Here is a 19,860-nt window from a genome sequence, read left to right as displayed (position 1 = left end):
TGACTTTATGTTGTTCAAGTGTTCTACTTATCAATTCTTTATAATTTCTTCCATTAATATGTGCTCCTCATGTCCTCTTTCTGTAATTTAAGCAGATCATATGGGTTTTTATTTTCCTTCTCCTATGCTTCTCTCTATATTCTTTATCATAGAAATCCTGCCGCGACACTGCCCGCAGTACCCCGGCATTGATTCGGGAGAAAGACGAGGCACAGACAGGTTAGCTTGCGAAAGAGAGCATGGGTGCAGGGGACGACCGCCAGGCACACCACTGCCAAGAGTGCAATGGCCCCAAACAGCTGCAACCTTGCATATTTATTGGCAATAAACAATCAAAGACAATCAAGGGGATGATCCGTATTACATCCTAGCGAATAGTAGTACCTCACGGGGAAGGTCATAGGATTAGATGATGTAACATTCAGCAAGTGAGACCTGTTCTTAAACATGTTTCTACGGACCCCGCAGGCTATTGTCAAGAGCAATCGAGTTTTGGTTGGGACAGCGTTCTGCCCTGAGCAAGCCAGGCATTCCGGGCCACTGGGCAAGCTCTGACATTTATGCTAAGGCCTGCTAGGTCACAAACATGTTTTCCTATTATATCCTTAGCATAAGCTCTCGGCCAGGGGCTGCTGCAAGATCCACACACTCATTTAGTTTTGATGCCCAACACTATAACTATATTTCTGTTTTTTTCCCTTCCTTTCTGAACTTCTGCTCAAGTATCCTCATAGTCTCAACTGTAGCTACTGCTTATTCGTAATTTCCTGAAATAATATTTAATGCATTGTTTTCTGCATTTGTTGAAATTGTACATCCTTTAAAACACTATATCAGTTCATTACGGGTAAATCTGTAGTCTTCATTTTCTAATCCTCTCTGAACCTATTTTAGTGTTTGAATATGAATGATCAGTAAACATATTTCATTCACTAGTGTAGAATAAATTTTTTAAAATCCCCGGTGAGGGCCATTTAGGGCCTGGAATGCCTCTTAAGATCCCTTGAGATAATTATCTCATTTCAAGACAAACAAACTAGTGCTTATAATGGTGACTCTCATGAACCAAGAAAATGTAAATATTATGAAGTGTACTGAGTCAAAAAAGAATATATGGAAAATAAATTGTCTGAATTGTACAAACCAGCAAGTTTTGATCTTAAAGAAAATTAACATAATATGAACATTTATTTATTTTAGATACTTTTAAAGATGAATTTTATATAATGTTGCAATACTAAAGGTACAATTCACCATAGATCGTAGAGGTCTATTCCCAACAATACGTGTCATTTACTCTGAAGGAAAGTAAAGCATCAAGGATGCATTGTTTTATAACAAAATCATCTTCCATAGGATTTGATTGATCATGGATTCATTCCCCAGAGTAAAATTAATGTACAGAGGCAATACATCTTTTGGAGTTCTAATTTCATTTTTAAGATATTTTTTAAGGATGTGAAAATACTAGATGGCTTAAAATTTTAATAACAATAGTTAGCGATTTTGAAAATAAGCCTACATATTAAAGGAACTGATTATACCTAGAAGAATATGAAGCAACTTCACCACAATCTCCAAGGCAAAAGAGGGAATCATTTTCAGCTATTTTTTGTTAGCACAAAGTCAAAACAAGGTAAAACACAGTACAGGGTATTTAGATTTACCCTGATAGGATATTGATTCCCCACTTCAGTTAGTGAGTAATTGTCATTAATTCACAGTGTTAATTTTAAACATTACAAAGAATAGTACAAGTATTTTTATACATTTGAAAATGCATTTGTTTTAATGTTTTCTAATAAATGTTCACATAATGACAAATTATATATTCTCAGTTTGTCTAAGTTACCAAAGAACCTTCACTTTAAAAGAGGGATATTTGATAAATTTATGCTATAATATTTAACTGAAGGAATGGGGCATAGCATGATCATAACCAGTTCTCAGGACTTTCACCTTTGTGATGAACATGGGCAGTGCCATTTGTCTAACTTATCCCAACACATCACACATTTGCCTATTTTCTAATTTGTATACCTGATAAATTCCAGTTAATTTTTCCTCTCGTTTTAAGGAAATGAAATTAGGAAAGTCCTGCATTTAATTTAAAAAAATGTAGTAAAAGACTTCTTTATCTCAAATTTGATTTTTTTTACTCTATTTCTTTGTGGTGATGGATTTAAAATTATGATATAAAAAATAAAAAATAAAAATGATATGAATATAAAGTGAAAATTTATTTTTAGTTTCTTTAGTCATTTGCCTTTTTAAAAATTATTAAATGAGTTTTCATTTTTTAAAGAGAAGTTCTGGGTTTTCTAGGCCTTTCCTGAGGGGCTGAAATGAAAATAAGTCATTATTTAGGAAGGCAGAGTATGGAGACCCCAGAAGTAAATCTGCCAGTTGTTACTTAGAATTCTTTAAATCATCTTTAAAAAATTATTTGGGGGGTGCCTGGGTGGCACAGCGGTTAAGCGTCTGCCTTCGGCTCAGGGCGTGATCCTGGCGTTATGGGATCGAGCCCCACATCAGGCTCCTCCGCTGGGAGCCTGCTTCTTCCTCTCCCACTCCCCCTGCTTGTGTTCCCTCTCTCGCTGGCTGTCTCTATCTCTGTCGAATAAATAAATAAAAAATCTTAAAAAAAAATTATTTGGGGTTTATAAAATAGTTATATGGGACCCAGAAAGCTCCAGATGTGGGTCTTGAAGATAAAATATAACAATGTTCTTTCTTAAGTATCTCCCTACTTTACAGATGCATTAACGTTGTATACCAAATAATGACCCTTTGTTCAATAACAACATGTGTAAGTTCTCTCTCCAGGTCACTGTTGGAGTGGGTATCATTCTTGTCCTCCTAAGTGATTTTAAACATTATAATGATGTCCCATTCCCATTCTAATCAATATATTGTATTGATACACTGTGTATTGGGAGACTGAATTTTAATAGTAGTTGCCTAACTTCAGCTATTTCTTTCATCATGTTTAAACTTCAGTATCACTTTTACATGAATAATATCTACTTCCTAGTATGATTTTACATTTTATTTACCTTGCTATAGTCAACTTCCATTGTTTATGTAGACTGTGTGATCTAGAATGCTGTTTCCTATTTCTCAAATTTTGGTAACCATCAAATTCTAAGTAGGAGTTTTGTAAAAACTGCTTACACTGAATTTCTTTCCACTGCTTAAGTACACGAGTGGAAGTGATAGACATTCCTTGAACCTAGTCTAAGGAGGGCGATCTGTTGACATGGCAAGAGTACCTTGGACTCAGCTTCTTTGTTTTCATTATCCCACCTTATTTTTGCCCTTTACTATATAGCATACAGCTCATCCTGTTCCAGGGTTTTTTTTTTTTTTTTATCGTATTTCTGACCTTTTCCCATTACCCATAGTCACATGTAAGTGTTTCTGCCCACCCACTAGTTATCTTCTTGTAACATGATTATTGATGTTTATAACCTTTGTACATGTCAACAGCTTAACCCAAAACATAAATCTAATAATGGTAATAGTTCACAGGTATTGTGATTTAGTATCATGAACACTTTCTGTGAATCTCAAATAGAACAGCAGAATGCTTGTGAACTTATATACAGCCTTGATGAGACATGGATATTTCTTTCTACCATGATTCATTAGTAAAGAAAAGATGTTAACTGCAGAAGTTAATACTTTTTTGTTTGGGGGTTTATTTTTGTTGTTTTTAAGTAGTTAATTCTTGTCTTTGGGATTCCATTGTTACTCTGATGCTTACTACACCCAAGTTATCAGAAAAGCTACTTAACCAATATTGCTTCATGTTTCTCATCTATAAAATAGTACTAATAAAACAATTGACTTATAGGACATTTGAGGATTAAATAGGACAATACATAGGAATTGCTCAGGATACTACTTATCACAACTTCATTAACAAATAGTAGCTATTAATATATAATAGAGTGATTTGGGTACGGAAGGTATTTAATGGTGAGAATTAATGTCTTAGTAATACAGTCAGTAAAATTTGTTTCTTAGTGTATCTTAAGTAAGTAGAAAAGGTGATTAAATTGAAATATGATATGATTAGAGACGAATTTTTTAAAAAAATATTCTCCTTATCAATGTAGAAAGTTCAAATCTTGCTCTATAATAATCAATAAAGAGTTAGGAAATAACATTGGAAAAAATTAATGCTGCAGGTTATCAGAACCAAGGCACTGTTTCGTGTTTTGCTACTTACTGAACATGTTAGTTTGATTAAATTGGAGCTCCGATTGCATGACTAAGATTTGAACAAACTGATATTCTCTCAGATAACAACTGTAAACTCTGTACAAAATACAACTACCTGGAGGCTCTGAAAAGTGAAACAAGCAGGAAGATTCTGGAGGGACTTTGAAATTTGGACGAATGGACCAACATAGGTGAGTTACTCATTTAGGACTAGTTCCTAACAGCTTTTTATATTAATAACAGTGATATTTTATTTTCATGTGGTCTCCTTGAGACGCCCTTTCACCCCAGAGACTTGGCCATTGAAGCTGGTTTGTAGCAGAATTATGTGTATAACAGCAAAACATAAAGGACTCCAGCTGAGACTCCATGCTGGGCTCCCTGGTTCTGAAGTGTTCTGTGCACATGTTGGTGGTTCTTTATAGGAGAAAGTTCTTTCTGACACAGCCCTTACAAATGGAGGACAATAGAAACCTGCACCTGAACTCTCTTGTCCCTTTGCTGTAACACCATATGGCTGTGATTCATATCCTTGTTTTAATACCATTGCTATATTGTATTATTATCCTTCAAGTAAGTGTGGATTTAAAAGCACCATCCTTGTGGGTTCTGTGAGAATCTTTTAAGAATTGAACCCTACTTATCTGCCACTGTTACTGCATGTGGTATGTATCTGTGACATAGATGTAAATATAATTTAATAAAGAGAATTATGATTGCTATTAATTGATTATAAAACTATACTCAGGGGCACCTGGGTGGCTCAGTTGTTGGGCGTCTGCCTTAGGCTCAGGTCATGATCCTGGGGTCCTGGATTCGGGCCCCACGTCGGGCTCCTTGCTCAGCGGGAAGCCTGCTTCTCCTTCTCCCACTGCCCCTGCTTGTGTTCCCTCTATCTCTCTCACTTTGTCAAATAAATAAATAAAATCTTAAAAAACTGTACTCAATTGATAAAAATGTCAACTAACCATTTTAAAGGAAAATAATGACCTGTAAATTCAAATGTAGACAAATAATCATATTTTTTAATTTTATTTTTTTAATTTTTCACTATTAAGTTGTGTAACTGGTCTTTGACTTATTTGTTTTGATCAGTGGGAGATTAGAGTGAAAAATTATAGGTGTGCAATATTTGCAAAATTATACTAGCTATGTCAATAACACATTGACTTTCCACAAAGTGACCCTTTATTAATCAATATATAGAAGTCTGTATTTTAGAATAGTAGCTGTCAATTTCTTTTTTAAAAATACACTTTTATTTTATTTTCATTGTGCATTAAAATATATCATATCAATATTCAAAGAACATGGACAAATTAATCTCTAAGTTGGATTTGCTGGACACTTCATTTTGATAATATACGACATTATGAAACATGGTCTATAATTTGATATTTTGGTCACTTTGATTTTCTATTCCATTGTTATGGGATAAAATTAAGTAAATTATTATTGTATCTGATTAGATTAGATTGTGTGTGTGTGTGTGTGTGTGTGTGTGTGTGTGTGATTGCTTCTGATCGTGAATGTCTTACTATGCACTATAATATGCCCATGCGACCAGCAACGTATAAAAACCCCAACTAAGGGGTGCCTGGGTGGTGCAGTTGTTAAGCATCTGCCTTTGGCTCAGGGCGAGATCCCGGCGTTATGGGATCGAGCCCCACATCAGGCTCCTCTGCTATGAGCCTGCTTCTCCCTCTCCCACTCCCCCTGCTTGTGTTCCCTCTCTCGCTGGCTGTCTCTATCTCTGTTAAATAAATAAATAAAATCTTCAAAAAAAAAAAAAAGAGTCAAAAACCCCAGCTGAGACTCCATTTTGGACCCCTCACTTCTAAAGAGTTTTGTATGCATGTTGGTAGGTCTTGATCTTACAGAGAATTTGTGTTATTACAGAGGGAGGATAGCTTGAGCTCCCACCTGACCTCTCCAGAGTGTGATCCTTTTGCTATTAAGGCAGTTTGGCGATGAGACTTTTTTTTTTTCCTTTAATGGAGTTGCCTGGTCCTAAAATAAACTGTAAATTTTCAGCATTGTCATGTTGGGTCTTCTGAGTTATTTTTAGAAATTGAAGCCTGCTTAATTGTAACCATTAGCGCAAACACCCAACTTTTGTGGCTTGAAGAATTGGAAAACATTTTGAGAGATCCACAGTCTCTTGAAATTGAGGGAAGAATCTAATTCTGCGTGTACAGTTTGCCTATATCCCTGCTGATCCCTGAACCATGTGTGTGGGATGGATGGCAAAGAGTAAACCTTCAGGAAATAAAGAATTGAATTGAAATTTGAGCTTCTACACAAGGATTTTGCAGCTTGAATCCAACCAAGTTAACTGCCTGTTAACACAATAACAACCAGAAAAATCAGCACTATGCAGACGAAAATAAAAGAGTTCTTATATAGAGTCTCCATAGTATAAGTTCACAATAAGCAGGACACAATGCAACATAACACTGTATTTTATTCTACAAACAAAGAATCAGAGAAATGTGACCTATTTTTCAAAAGAAAAAAAAATCAATGTAGGTCTTCCTCCAGATGACCCAGATGTTAGAATTAGCAAACAAGGACTTTAAGCAACTATTATAACACTGTTTGTGAGGAAAATAAAAATGTGCTTACAATGAATGAAAGAATGAAAAAAAAAGGAAGTTTCGGCAGGAATAGAAGCTATATTACAAAATCTAAGAGAAAAAGGCCTTGCAATATAATATGATCAATCTTTAAACAATTTATAAAGTGACAAATTACATGATTGAATTAATAAACAAATGCATCTGTGGAGTTCTTCCTCATAATGGATCCTGTTCTCTGCAGTACCTTGACTTCACTTGTGTTTAAATCAATGCTCCCATTCAAACCAGAAGCCTGCTTTGAGAACTGTGGTATTTCTTTCCTATAGAGATCTATAAATCCTGATGGACCACAAAGACGTAATAAAACAACAAGAGAGTGTTCCAGGTATGATGTATCAGATGAACTAAATATGCATGACAATCAGAGAATTCTTGTCATTTTAAAAAACCCAGTGGTCCTAATGTGTTTATATTATAGTATGATCACCATATTGTGATAGACACTACCTTCGCTAAAAGTTACAGCAAAGTTAGAGGATCTTTGGAATGTATAGCATCATTTTACTACCAGCAGTTCCTGGTCCCCATTTGTAATATTTAACTGTGTTGGAGCTACATTTCTGGTTTGATCCATTTCTTATGTCATAACAAGAGAATTCAATCCTCATTTTTAAGGGGCTAACATCTTGGATTTTGTGATGTAAAAAAATATATGAAAATGAAATATAAGCTATATAGTCTTACTTAGGTATTTTCAAGTAAATATTTGTTTTTGTTAGATGGGAAATTATTTTTAAAGGCATATTTGGTGTGTCTGTGTTAGTTTAGCACAAAATACTTAAAACCATTGTAAACAGCATATTTTTCTTTAAACGCAACAAATCAATTTGGACAAGTGAATGTGTACATTTCAAGTTCAGCGTTAGAAACTCTTTAAATGTGTTCTGAAGGGTCAGTTTGTGACAAGATATAACACATATTTAACACAGTGGTAGATCACCTCATGATGAGCTGGGTCATTTGAAGCAATAAAACCTATGGTACTGCTTTTTTACTTTTCTTCACCAAAGAGCAGCATGGAGGCATAATTGGGGAATTCAAAATGATGTAGTTCTCTAAGACCTGTGGTGAAAATGACTATGTTTTCTTTGAAGATTGTTTGTTTGTTTTGGTTGCTATTACTAATCCCTTTCTTTTTCTCCACTTACTTCCTTTTAAAGGATTTCTTTTTCAGCCAAACTACCAAGCAAGAGTTTCTGATTCAGTTAATCCAGCTCCCACTAATGTTTGTAGGTGTTTTATCTTTTCAGGTACTCAGATCTTCTGAGGTTTATTCAGTTCCGGACCCACATCCCTTTAATTGGTAGTGTGCAGTTCCTTTTATCTTGTGAAAGAATGAATAGCCACTTTCAGCTTCTAATAAATTTTATTGTCATTCAAGTCAGTAAAATGGCTTTTAGACTCTGTGCTTGTAAACTATGGGGTGCACATGCCCAGCTTTCTGGGAACTCATAGAACTCTTTTTAAAAATGATTTTTTTTCCCTATTGCTAAAAGTCAGTTATAATCTCAATTGACCATGCTTTTCCTATTCTGAAAAAATACTTCTTCATAAGTTAAATGTACACTGTTTTCAGTCATCATTCTGGCCCAGAAGATGAGATAATGTTATATGAAGTAATGCAAAAAAAAAAAAGAAAGAAAGAAAGAAAAAGAAAAGAATCTTTCAAATAAAGGAGTTACTATCTTGACATTTTATCCCAAATAATTAAATCAACCAAAGAGAATGAAAAACTGAGCTTATAACAGTACAGATATCTGATGAATACCATTTTGCAAAGCTAACTAAAACCTTGTCTCAAGTCTCTTCTTTATTTCCTTCAGATATTATCTTACTTGTGTTCTACAGCAGCTATTTTATTATATGTGACAGTAAAGTAAAAGTATGAATAGAGCAAAGTGGAGAGCACATAATGAGTCTAAGCTTCATCTAAGAAAATGATGTTTTCCCTTGCATGAGAAAAAAAGCTCACAAGTAACATCTCAGAAGTGATGCCTTCAAGATTGATAAGGCTTTTCCTAGTTCTAAGAACCACACCCTGTGGCAACACAATTGCTGATTATTTGCATAAAATAATACTTTTCATATACTTTAATTTTTCATATATTAATGTGATCTGAACATGTGTTCACCTTATAATTTTTGCCTAATGTGTGTATGTGATCTTTCCTAATATTGAATGACAAAAACATGTTTTATGTACAAAAAGAGAAAAAAAATCCTGTTTTCATCACTATTCAGTTTTATCATTATGTATTTTGAAAAAATATAAAGCATATTTCTATTCTCATTTTGAGAATATATTTTAAAATAGTCAAGTGTAGACATGAAGGTGTGGACATCAACCAAGTCAAAGGGTGGGCATGAGCAATACGGTGGAATAGAAGGCTTCACACACTCCTTCTCCTCACAGATCACTGATTTAACAGCTACCCAAGGATCAGTTCCCTTTGTGAGAAATCTAGACACTAGTTGAGAGACTCCTACATACCAGGCAAGTAAGAAGCTGCACACATTGACTGGTAGGAGAAGCTGAGGCTCACTCTTGCCATAAAACTCATCCCTGCCACAGTGCCATGTAATTAGGAGAGAACTCTTAATTACCAGTTTCTACCTGAGGAACAAAGGATTTGGACCATTGGACCATGTATTTCATGCCCTAACTTTTCCAACTGCTACTCAAAGGTCTGGCTTATATCCTGTTTCTGGGAGCTGGCAGGGCCAGCATTTACTAGGTTACAAAGAACGAAGTGAATATTTTGAGTAAGCTTAAGGGACTTCTCAAGACTCTTCACCTTCAACTCACTCTAGCAATAAAACAAGCCACCATCTTCTCTCTGGAGAAACAGACATCCAGTCCCCCAACTTTTCCAGTTGCTACTTAAAAGACCAGCTTCTAATTGACTACCTATGAGACTGACAGGGCTATGTTCACTAGGCCCCTGGGGGCTACAGAGAACAAAGCAATGGTTTGAAAGTGTGTGGTTTGAACAAGTACACATGCACACAACACACAGCTCCTGTCCCACCCAGCTCAGTGCATAGTGAACAGGTGATAAACTCCAATTCCCAGATTCTCCCCAGAAAAGGAGGATTTGTACCATACATCTAACATCTCAACCTTTTTGTGTGCTGTTTGAGGGATTGGCTTCTATATTGCCTCTCTTAGGGCGATAATTGGACTTGGCTTACTCTAGATTCTTGGGGGCTGCTCAGCACAAAGGTTTGAGTAGTATCTAAATATCTGGCCAGGCGGAGTGGAGAGGGTCTTCTCCTGTATGAAGCCAGTTTGTGAGAAAGGGGAGGTAACTGTTTTATCTAATGCACAAACACCACAAAAATGAAGAATTAGGGAACTATGTTCCAAATAAAAGAACAAGATAAATCTTCAGAAGCTAACCTAAATGAAATAGAGATATGTAATTTACCCAATATAAAATTCAAAATGATAGTAATAAAAATGCTCACTGAGGTCAGGACAGCCATATATGAACAAAGAGAGAATTTTTAACAAGAGATAGAAAGCACTTTAAAAGTACCAAATAGAAATCACAGAGCCGAAGAATATAATAATTGAACTATAAATTCAGTAGAGGGTACAGATCAGATCAAATGGAAGAAAGGAATTCAGTAAGAGGAGCAAAAAAGAAAAGAAACAGAATGAATGAAGATAGGTTAAGGGACTTATAGAACTACCAAACAGACCAATATATTCCCAGAAGGACACCCTATATCACACCATAAACAAAAAACAACCAAAAATCAATTAAAGACTTAAAAGTAAGACTTGAAACCATAAAACTCCTGGGAGAAAATAGGGAAAAATAATCCTTGACATTAGTCTTGGCAATAATTTTTTTAGATATGACACCAAAAGCACAGGTAACAAAGCAAAAATAGTCAAGTGTGATTACATCAAACTAAAAGCTTCTCCACAGCAAAGGAAACAATCAACAGAATGAAATGGCAACGTACTGAATGGCAGAAAATGTTTGGAAACTATATATCTGATAGGGGGTTTTTACCTAAAATATATAAGGAACTCATACAACTCAATAGCAAAACCCCCATAAACAGTTCAATTAAAAAATGGACAGAGGATCTGAATAGACATCTTTCAAAAGAATACATACAAATGATATGTGAAAAGGTGCAAAACCTCACTAATCATTAAGAAAATGCAAATCTTGGGGCTCCTGGGTGGCTCAGTCGTTAAGCGTCTGCCTTTGGCTCAGGGTGTGATCCTGGCTTTCCGGGATCGAGCCCCACATCAGGCTCCTCCACTGGAAGCCTGCTTCTTCCTCTCCCACTCCCCCTGCTTGTGTTCCCTCTCTTGCTGGCTGTCTCTCTTTCTGTCAAATAAATGAATAAAATCTTTAAAAAAAAATCTTAAAAAAAAAGAAAATGCAAATCTAAACCACCATGAGATATCCACTCACACTTATTAGAATGGCTATTATCAAAAAGTCAAGAGAAACATACATTGACAAAGATGTGGAGAAAAGGGAACACTTGTACACTGTTGGTAGGAATGTAAATTCATGCAGGCATTATAGGACACAATATGGAGGTTCCTCAAAAAGCTAAAAAATGGAACTACTATATAATCCAGGGGCACCTGGGTGGCGGAGTCATTAAGCATCTGCCTTCGGCTCAGGGCGTGATCCCAGCGTTCTGGGATCAAACCCCACATCAGGCTCCTCCGCTATGAGCCTGCTTCTTCCTCTCCCAGTCCCCCTGCTTGTGTTCCCTCTCTCACTGGCTGTCTCTCTTCCGTCAAATTAATAAATAAAATCTTAAAAAAAAAAAGAACTATATAATCCAGCATTTTCATTTCTGGATATTTATCCAAAGGAAATAAAATCAGTAATTTGAAGAATAAATGTCACTTCCTTATTTTTGCAGCATTCTTCACAGTAGCCAAGATATGGAAATAATTTAAATGTCAATGGATAAATGAATAAAGAAAATGTGGAGCACATGCATGCATATGTGTAATGGAATATTATTTAGCTTTAAAAAAGAGGAAATCTTGTCATTTGTAGCAACATGGATTGACCTGGAAGACATTATGCTAAGTGAAATAAGCCAGACACAGAAAGAAAAATACTTCATGATCTCAATTATATGTGGAATCTAAAATAGTCAAACTCCTAGAAGCAGTGACTAGAATGGTGCTTGCCAGTGTCTGGGGTAAAGGGAACTGGGGAGGTGTCTGTCAACAGTTATGATATTTCAGTTACACAGAATGAGTAAATTCTGGAGATCTAGTGTTTAGCATGGTAAAGATAGTTAACAATAATGTACTGTATGCTTAAAATTTGATAAGAGGGTAGATCCTAAGCCTCTGACAAGAAAAGAAAGAAGAAAGAAAGAAAGAAAGAAAGAAAGAAAGAAAGAAAGAAAGAAAGAAAGAAAGAGGAAAAGAAAGAAAGGAAGAAAGAAAGGGAGGAAAAGAAAGGAAGAAGAAAGAAAGGGAGGAAAAGAAAGAAAGAAGAAAGAAAGATGGAGGAAGGCAGGAAATGATCATTATGTGAGGTGATGGATATATTAATTAACTTGATTGTAAATTATCATTTCAGTATATATACATGTATAACATTGTAAACCTTAAATATATACAATTTTATTTGTCAGTTATACCTTAATAAAGCTGACAAAAACTAGTCAATATGTAAAGGCAATAAATATGCTCAATGTTTAAGACACATTCACAACATTGAAATAAAAGTGTTTCCAAAGGAAAATTGCAGTCTTTATAATGCACTCTTTCAGTCTATCTGATCCTGTAGGGATTCTGTGCCTTTCTTTGCCTTTATGCTATCTTGCGACTTGATTTGTAGATAACTGATAGTAATGCAAAATAATTTGTGTATATAGGTATGCAAACAAATGCTATCATGTAGAGGTTCAATCTGGTTCCTTCTCCAACTGCATTAGAAGTCAGTTTTGCATCTGTTTGAAAATTCATTTCAATATTCCAGATCTATAAATATGTCTTCTTTGGATCCTCCTTTGAACCATTTGTAACTTCTTATCAGTTCCCTCATTTAATTAATGGGTTACTAAAATCATGGCTATGTGTTCATTCAATAAATACATCAGTGCCACAATTCTTACTTAAAATTTATTTTTTAATCTTAGATAAATTCCAAAATTATTGAAAGCACTAGATATTTATATATCTGAAGGTAATAAAAAAGAAAAGGCATGTTATAAAACTCAGCACGAAGAAAAACATGAAAAGAACATTGAATAAAGAGAGCAGGGATAGAGGAAACAACAAAATGTGTTAAGTTCCAATAGTTACGAAGTGTAAAAAGTTAGGTAAGTGTTACTGGATTTATCACTACACATTGAAGAGGAGGTGTTTCCATTTTTGTACTTTCAATTTGTTTCATTTCAATCTTCAAATGTAAACCAAGAATAAGCGATTTTACTTATGTGAAGACATCAAACCACTCAAAGAAACATAAACTCTATCTTGTTTAAAAGGAAAAAACAAAACAAAACAAGTTTATCTTTCTCTCAATGACTTCACTTTCAGGGAACAAGTGAGCATTAGACAATAGCTTAAACTTTAGTTTCTAAAATTGTGGTTTTCATATTGGAGAACAGTTATCTGTCTAGGACGATGTTCTCAGCTGTAAGTAAGGATGTAGTTTAAAAGAAGTAAATTTCTAATTTCTCAACTTCCACTCCTTAAAAAGTGATTTACCAGATAATTCATTTGCATGTTCCTGTAGGTTTTCCAAGCCCAATTCTCTTTTCTAAAATTCTTTCACTTGTATATCCCTCCATCAAACAAAATTTTAGTGTGGTGTTTACATTTAGGACCAACCAGCTCAGGCACCCCCAAAATAGAGTGCTTTATTTTCTTTCTCTCTCTCTCCCTTTCTTTCTCCCTTTCTCTCTCTCTCTTTCTTTCTCTCTCTCTTTCTTTCTTGCTTTCTTGAGTTTTTCAAATGTAATGAACATACAGTGTTATACTAATTTCAGGTGTACAATATAATGATTCAACAAGTCTATACATTTTCATTGCTTATCAAGATAAGTGTACTCTTAATCCCCTTTATCTAAAAAGAGATACTTTAAATTATCTAAATCATCATGAATTTGCCTGATACCATTGATTCCTGTCACACATGTATTTCAGTTAAGGTGAAGTGTGGTTTTAAATCAAATATTGTGACCTCTGTTAGGAAGTTCTCATTCATATATAAATTATTATAAGATATAGCTAATGTGAAAAGGGGAAATACAAAGAATATTCTAGGACATCTTCTTATTCCCCGTTCTTAAGGGAAAAAATTTTTTTTTCTTCCCAACACCTTTTCTAGATTTCTCATACTACACTTTAAAATCTTTATTTGGCATAAAAAAAAATCCAACTTCACTTACACTTTTTTAGGCTTGACTGACTTCTCTAAATAGTAGACTGATACTTGGATAAGATGCTTCTAATTGAGAAAATAATATGTATTTGGAAATCTGGTTTCTGATTTATAGTTGAATTCTAAAACTGAACATATCTATTGTGTCTATGTATAAGATGATATTTTAAATGCCTAGATTTTATCGTAAGTGCATCCAATATTTTAGGCTTACCATCCCAGTTATAATTATTCCCAAACCACAATTAAAATTCTTGAAAACAGCACAAGATAAAACTAAAGTATTATATGGTGCTAGCACATGCAGATATTTTAAACGTGTATGAGCAAAAGAAGGTGAAAGCAATGATTGTTCAGTATAAAAACTGATGCTTAGAATGGAGGAGCAAATATGCTAATCCAAAGAGGTCTACAACATATTTCACTTCCCATCTATCATATTCCTCTAAATTCAGAGTTATGAGGAAGATAGCCTCTACTCTAAAGCACTGCTTTCTGAGAACACTGGTCCAGGTAGCTTTTCTTTCTGCACTTTATCCTCTACCAGCACATCTCTGCATCTATTTGCAGTCTGCAGTGACCACAGAATATGGATAAGGAATTAGCAAATGGAGATATTGGTTTAGGTGGTAGATTTTGGAAGTTGTACACTTAATATTAAGACCAGGGTTGGGATAGGAATAGTCCTGGTAATGTTTCATAAAGGGGACCACAGTTACTCATATATTACATTACGTTAAATGATTAAATAAGCAGATGATGAAAGCATAACATATTTCTTAAACCTAGAAAGCTAAACTGAATGAATATTTGTAGGCAAATGTGTGAGAGTGATGTACTTTAGCCTGTACTTCAGTATTTTCTCTGAATGGAAACCTAGTATCACCCAAAGGACACCAAGTAGGGACAAATGTTATATTTTAAAATAAATAGCCAGTCTGAGGAATTTTGTTTTGATTGAGAATTATTTAAGTTAAAAAATCAAAAACAACAGTATAGGAACTATGAAAATAAATTCAAACATTATGGAAATGGATTATGGATCATCCCTATGATTAAGAGGAAAAGCATATCATTGACCTTCATTTTGAAAAGAAAAGCAGCCTTCATAATTACCACATTTTTACTTTACATACTTGAAAATGTGAAGTTTCAACTAAAAAATACTCTCAATCCTTTACTTCCCTGAAGAAATGTGGCAGATTCAACTATATATCCCAGATATTTAAAGTCGAACATCTTTCAAATATATATTACCAGTACTAATTTCAAAGAGCCGTTTTAAGGTTTGCTAACATGACCACAGGCTCACCTCTCCTGCTAAGTATGGGAAGATGTTATCTTTCCTATGGGAGAATCATGAGGTCATCCTTGCCTACTTTGGTGTCAATCAAAGAAATTCTTGGAATGGATGTAGGCTATACCAGTTTACAGAATAAATCTTGCCATTTTTATGAGTTAAGCTGGAATTTAATAAAGTAGGGATGGAATAAATTACAAGTCTAAGACTTGTTTGAATGCCTACAAAGTAGAAATAATTCTACAGAAACAAGAAGCATAGGTATGGAGAACATAATCTCCATAATATAAACGAAAAGACAATGAAATAAGGGATGTGACAAAAAAGATGGTGGATGTAGAGGACAGAAGATCTAAAGTTAAATGTCACAATTTGGTTTCTAGAAATGACAGATTAGTTTATATCAAACTAACCTTCCTACAGATAGTAATTTTTAAATATGGACAAATATTTTTCAAAGCAATTATCTGAAAGCACTGGAGAAACAAAGAGTATCAGGCCAAAACTAGAGAAGAGTCAACTCTTGAAAGAAGACATCTGTGCTGGGTGAAGTTGATGTTTCTGTAACTTTTCATTAGAATCACTCTCAATCCATTAGGTATAAAGTGGCTATAGCTCAAATAGGAACCCAAGCTCTACAGACTTGGGAAATCAGAGGATGAAGTGTAGCACTGCAGTATCTGAAATGCGGTGGTGGGGAGGGGACATCCGAAAAAGAAGGAGATACCAAAGAGGGAGTGCATAAAATCTCCATTTTTAACTGCCCAAATGCTTGGCTGGCCCCAGAAAAGGATGTATGCCAAGAACATGGCAAAATCAAAAGCAGGAGCTGAAAGAACCACAGGAGATACACGTTTGGAGTTTGAGTCCAGCTAAATTAACCATCTGTTTGAAGAGAAATTGATACTCTTCAGGAAGATAAATAAATCTAAATTCTCTACAACACATCAAATGTAATATCAAGCGTACAAGAACAGCATGGTAAAATTGCAGAAAATGAAAAAGAGTGAAAAACTTGGAAGTAGATAGAAAAAAATCAAAAGCATATTAAATGTGAGATCAACCATACACATGATGCTTGATTTCTGATCAGAACCAATAAAGGAGACAATAAGGAAATTACACCTTTAAAATGCCTAAATGCATTAAAACAAAAAAAGAAAACTCTATCAACCAAGATTTTGATATCTAAAAAAACAAAACAAAGCAAAACAAAACAAGATCCAAGGGCCAAGTAACAATTTCAGGTGAAGAAAAGTTGAAACAATTATTTTCAACAGGCTCTGCACTTTAAGAAATGTTAAAAATGATCTTTACACTTAGGGAAATGTCAACATGTGGAAACTACGATCCACAGGAAGAAAAGAAGAACATTAGGCATTATAAACATGTGGATAAACGTATGACTATATACCTTTTTATATAAGGCAAATGCAATATATATGACTATAGTAGAACTTAAGGCAGGAGGAAATAGAAATATAAAATTAAGCTCCTTGCATTGTACATGAGGTAGTATGTTAATAATTCCAAGTAGACCAATAAATTAAGGATGCATACTGTAATCCTCAGAGAAAAAAATGACAAATGTTTCAATGAAGTATAGTAAAATCCTATTACAAATTAGAATAGAATATTAATAAGAAATTGATAAACCCAAAAAGGAAGGAGTAAAAAATGCATAAAACTCATAGCATAGGAAAATTAGAGTTTCTATAATAATATCAGACAAAATTGACTTCCAAGACAATGAATATTTCCAAAGAATGGCAAATTCATTGAGGACATAACAATCAATAGAGAATAGAGAGTCTTTTTCAGAATTGGTGTTAGAACAACTGTATCCTGATATGAAAAAGAAAATCATCTTTATTTCCTACTTCATAGAATACACAAAATGAATTGATCCATCGTAGATTTATAATATGAAAGGTAAAATAATAAAACATATTAAAAATAGGAGAATATTGTCACACATTGGTGGTAGCCAAAATATCTCGATACAGAAAGCAGTAACAACAACAACAACAAACCCAAAAAGCAAATCCTAATAAATTAGACAACAAAAACATCTGCTTGACAGAAGACATCATTAAGAAAACAAAAAAGAAAGCCATAGACTGGAAAAATATTTGCAAAATTTTTTGAGAATTGTGTCCATAATACATGAAGATTCCTACAATTAATTATTTTTAAAATAAAAAAGCACAACAAAAATTGGACACAATTCTCAAATAAGCGTGTTGCAAAAGAAGGTATATGAATGGAAAGTGTATTTCAGAGCACTTTCCTTCTCTGGTCTTATTCAAAGCTAGAGCATTTTACATCACTTGATGTATGGGCAAAAGCAGTATCCCTTTTGCTGGAATATACTGTTTCCAGAAACAGAAGAGGATTATCAGGCAGTGTATTTCCTACGTCGTGGTAGGATGCACAAGATGCAGTAATTTCTGTTTTACTTTTGAGGGGATGTCTTAACTTTTCCCTGAGGCCTTAGATCCTAAAAATTGTACAAATATGATAACTCTCTGTATCTTATTGAGTATGACTCCCACCCTTTTGTAGGGTATAGTCTTACCAAGGTTTCTTTTTATCTGTTTCATTAAAATAACAGATCTTTGTGATGTTTTGTGGAATAATAGAGGACAAGAGAATTAACAGCCCTGGGACAAACTATAATATATATTCTTGTCTATTCTATCTGAATACGAATGATTATGATGCTTTTTTTGTTTTTGTTTTTCTGATGGGGATAGTTAGGAGTGAAGTCTCTGAATTAATAGCTGTGTATCATGTATATTATATATACTAATCTGCTTTTATATCTGGCATGGCACTGCAATTGAAGCTACTACTTGATTGAACTTGTGGTCATCTATAAGTAATCTGCCAGGAGCCATTCAGTTTCTGTAAGGGCATGACAAGCCAATTAAATGGAGCTATAGAAATGAGTACCACCTTATTCCTTCCAGTACTTCAGAGTGGCATTCATTCCCCTTCTGGCTGCCCACCATCATATTATTTTGAATTTCCTCTCATGGAGAGAAAAGAGTGCAATTTTAGAGACTTCACATGGCCTTTCCTAGTATTGTAATTCTTCACACACATACACACCAAGTTCCTAACATGGGGATTGATCCAATTGCTAAATATGCCAATCCCAATTAAACAGTAAGGTAATGGGGAAATAACCACCAGGTAGTTGACTGAATGTAGGAGACACACTATAAGCTGGACATTGTTCAGTACTTGAATTATTACCCACTTTACCCACTTTAGCAGGGGGGCTATGATGACTCTTCTCTTCCTTAGATAGCAATATCAGTGCTATGTCCAAAAAAGTCCTAAAATCATCTAGATGTTCCACTTTCTCCTGTACACAGATAACCAAGACATTAGGAAAATCTTTTTTATATATGACACCATATGCCATGGCATTGCAAGGTTCTTCCTTGTAGGAAACTGGCCACCTTTCCCATCAATAGGTTGTGGTTTGCAAACTGCCTCAGATCCAACAACTGGGTTCATCACTTGACTTCATCTTCATACGCATTCTTGCTTTTCTCTGCTCATACAATATGAGTAGTATCCTTATTGGCTGCCCATCCATTTTTTTCCCAAGAGGCACCATTGTCTATCAACTACCTGCAGTTTTCTGCAGTGGGGCATCTTTGGTTGTGACTTCAGTCTTGATGGTTACTTGCAGTGTTTGTGAACCCCTGACTTCTGATGATTAAACCCTTGAAACCCTATGGTTTCAAAATAAACTTTTCCATAAGAGAGCGAAGTTCTATAATAGCCTGATTGGACAGCCTTGGCATTAAGAAGAGACTCATTACTGCACATTTTAGTGACACTGGTGACACTTCCATCTGCACACTTCTATGGTCTTAGTAAATAATGCATGCTCTGAGTATTATGTGGAACATAATCACCCAGTAGGTGTTTCAGCCATACATCTTATCTCCACTTCACCAACATCTAATGTGGGAAATTCAACTATGAGCTGGCACTGTCTTGAGGTCCTTTATCTCATGAAAATATTCGTAAGTCAATAAACTCTCCTTATCCAGGTTAGGTTCCATACCCCTTGAATAGGCACCCTCAGAATCTCATACTGCCAGTTTCTTCCAGTAATGTTGCATAGGTCAAAACTTGGAGTATAGCCTCTTTCTTCCCTTAGAAATTCCAGCATATCTCCAGCAGGGTGATGCTGCAAATGAGTCCGAGTTTAGGATTAGCAGACAGAGGAGGAGATTGGACAGGTTTTAGGAGGGAGGATCACATATTGTTTTACAAA

This window comes from Ursus arctos, unplaced genomic scaffold (assembly GCF_023065955.2).
Source record: "Ursus arctos isolate Adak ecotype North America unplaced genomic scaffold, UrsArc2.0 scaffold_9, whole genome shotgun sequence".
NCBI lineage: Eukaryota > Metazoa > Chordata > Mammalia > Carnivora > Ursidae > Ursus > Ursus arctos.
This window is presented reverse-complemented; position numbering follows the sequence as displayed.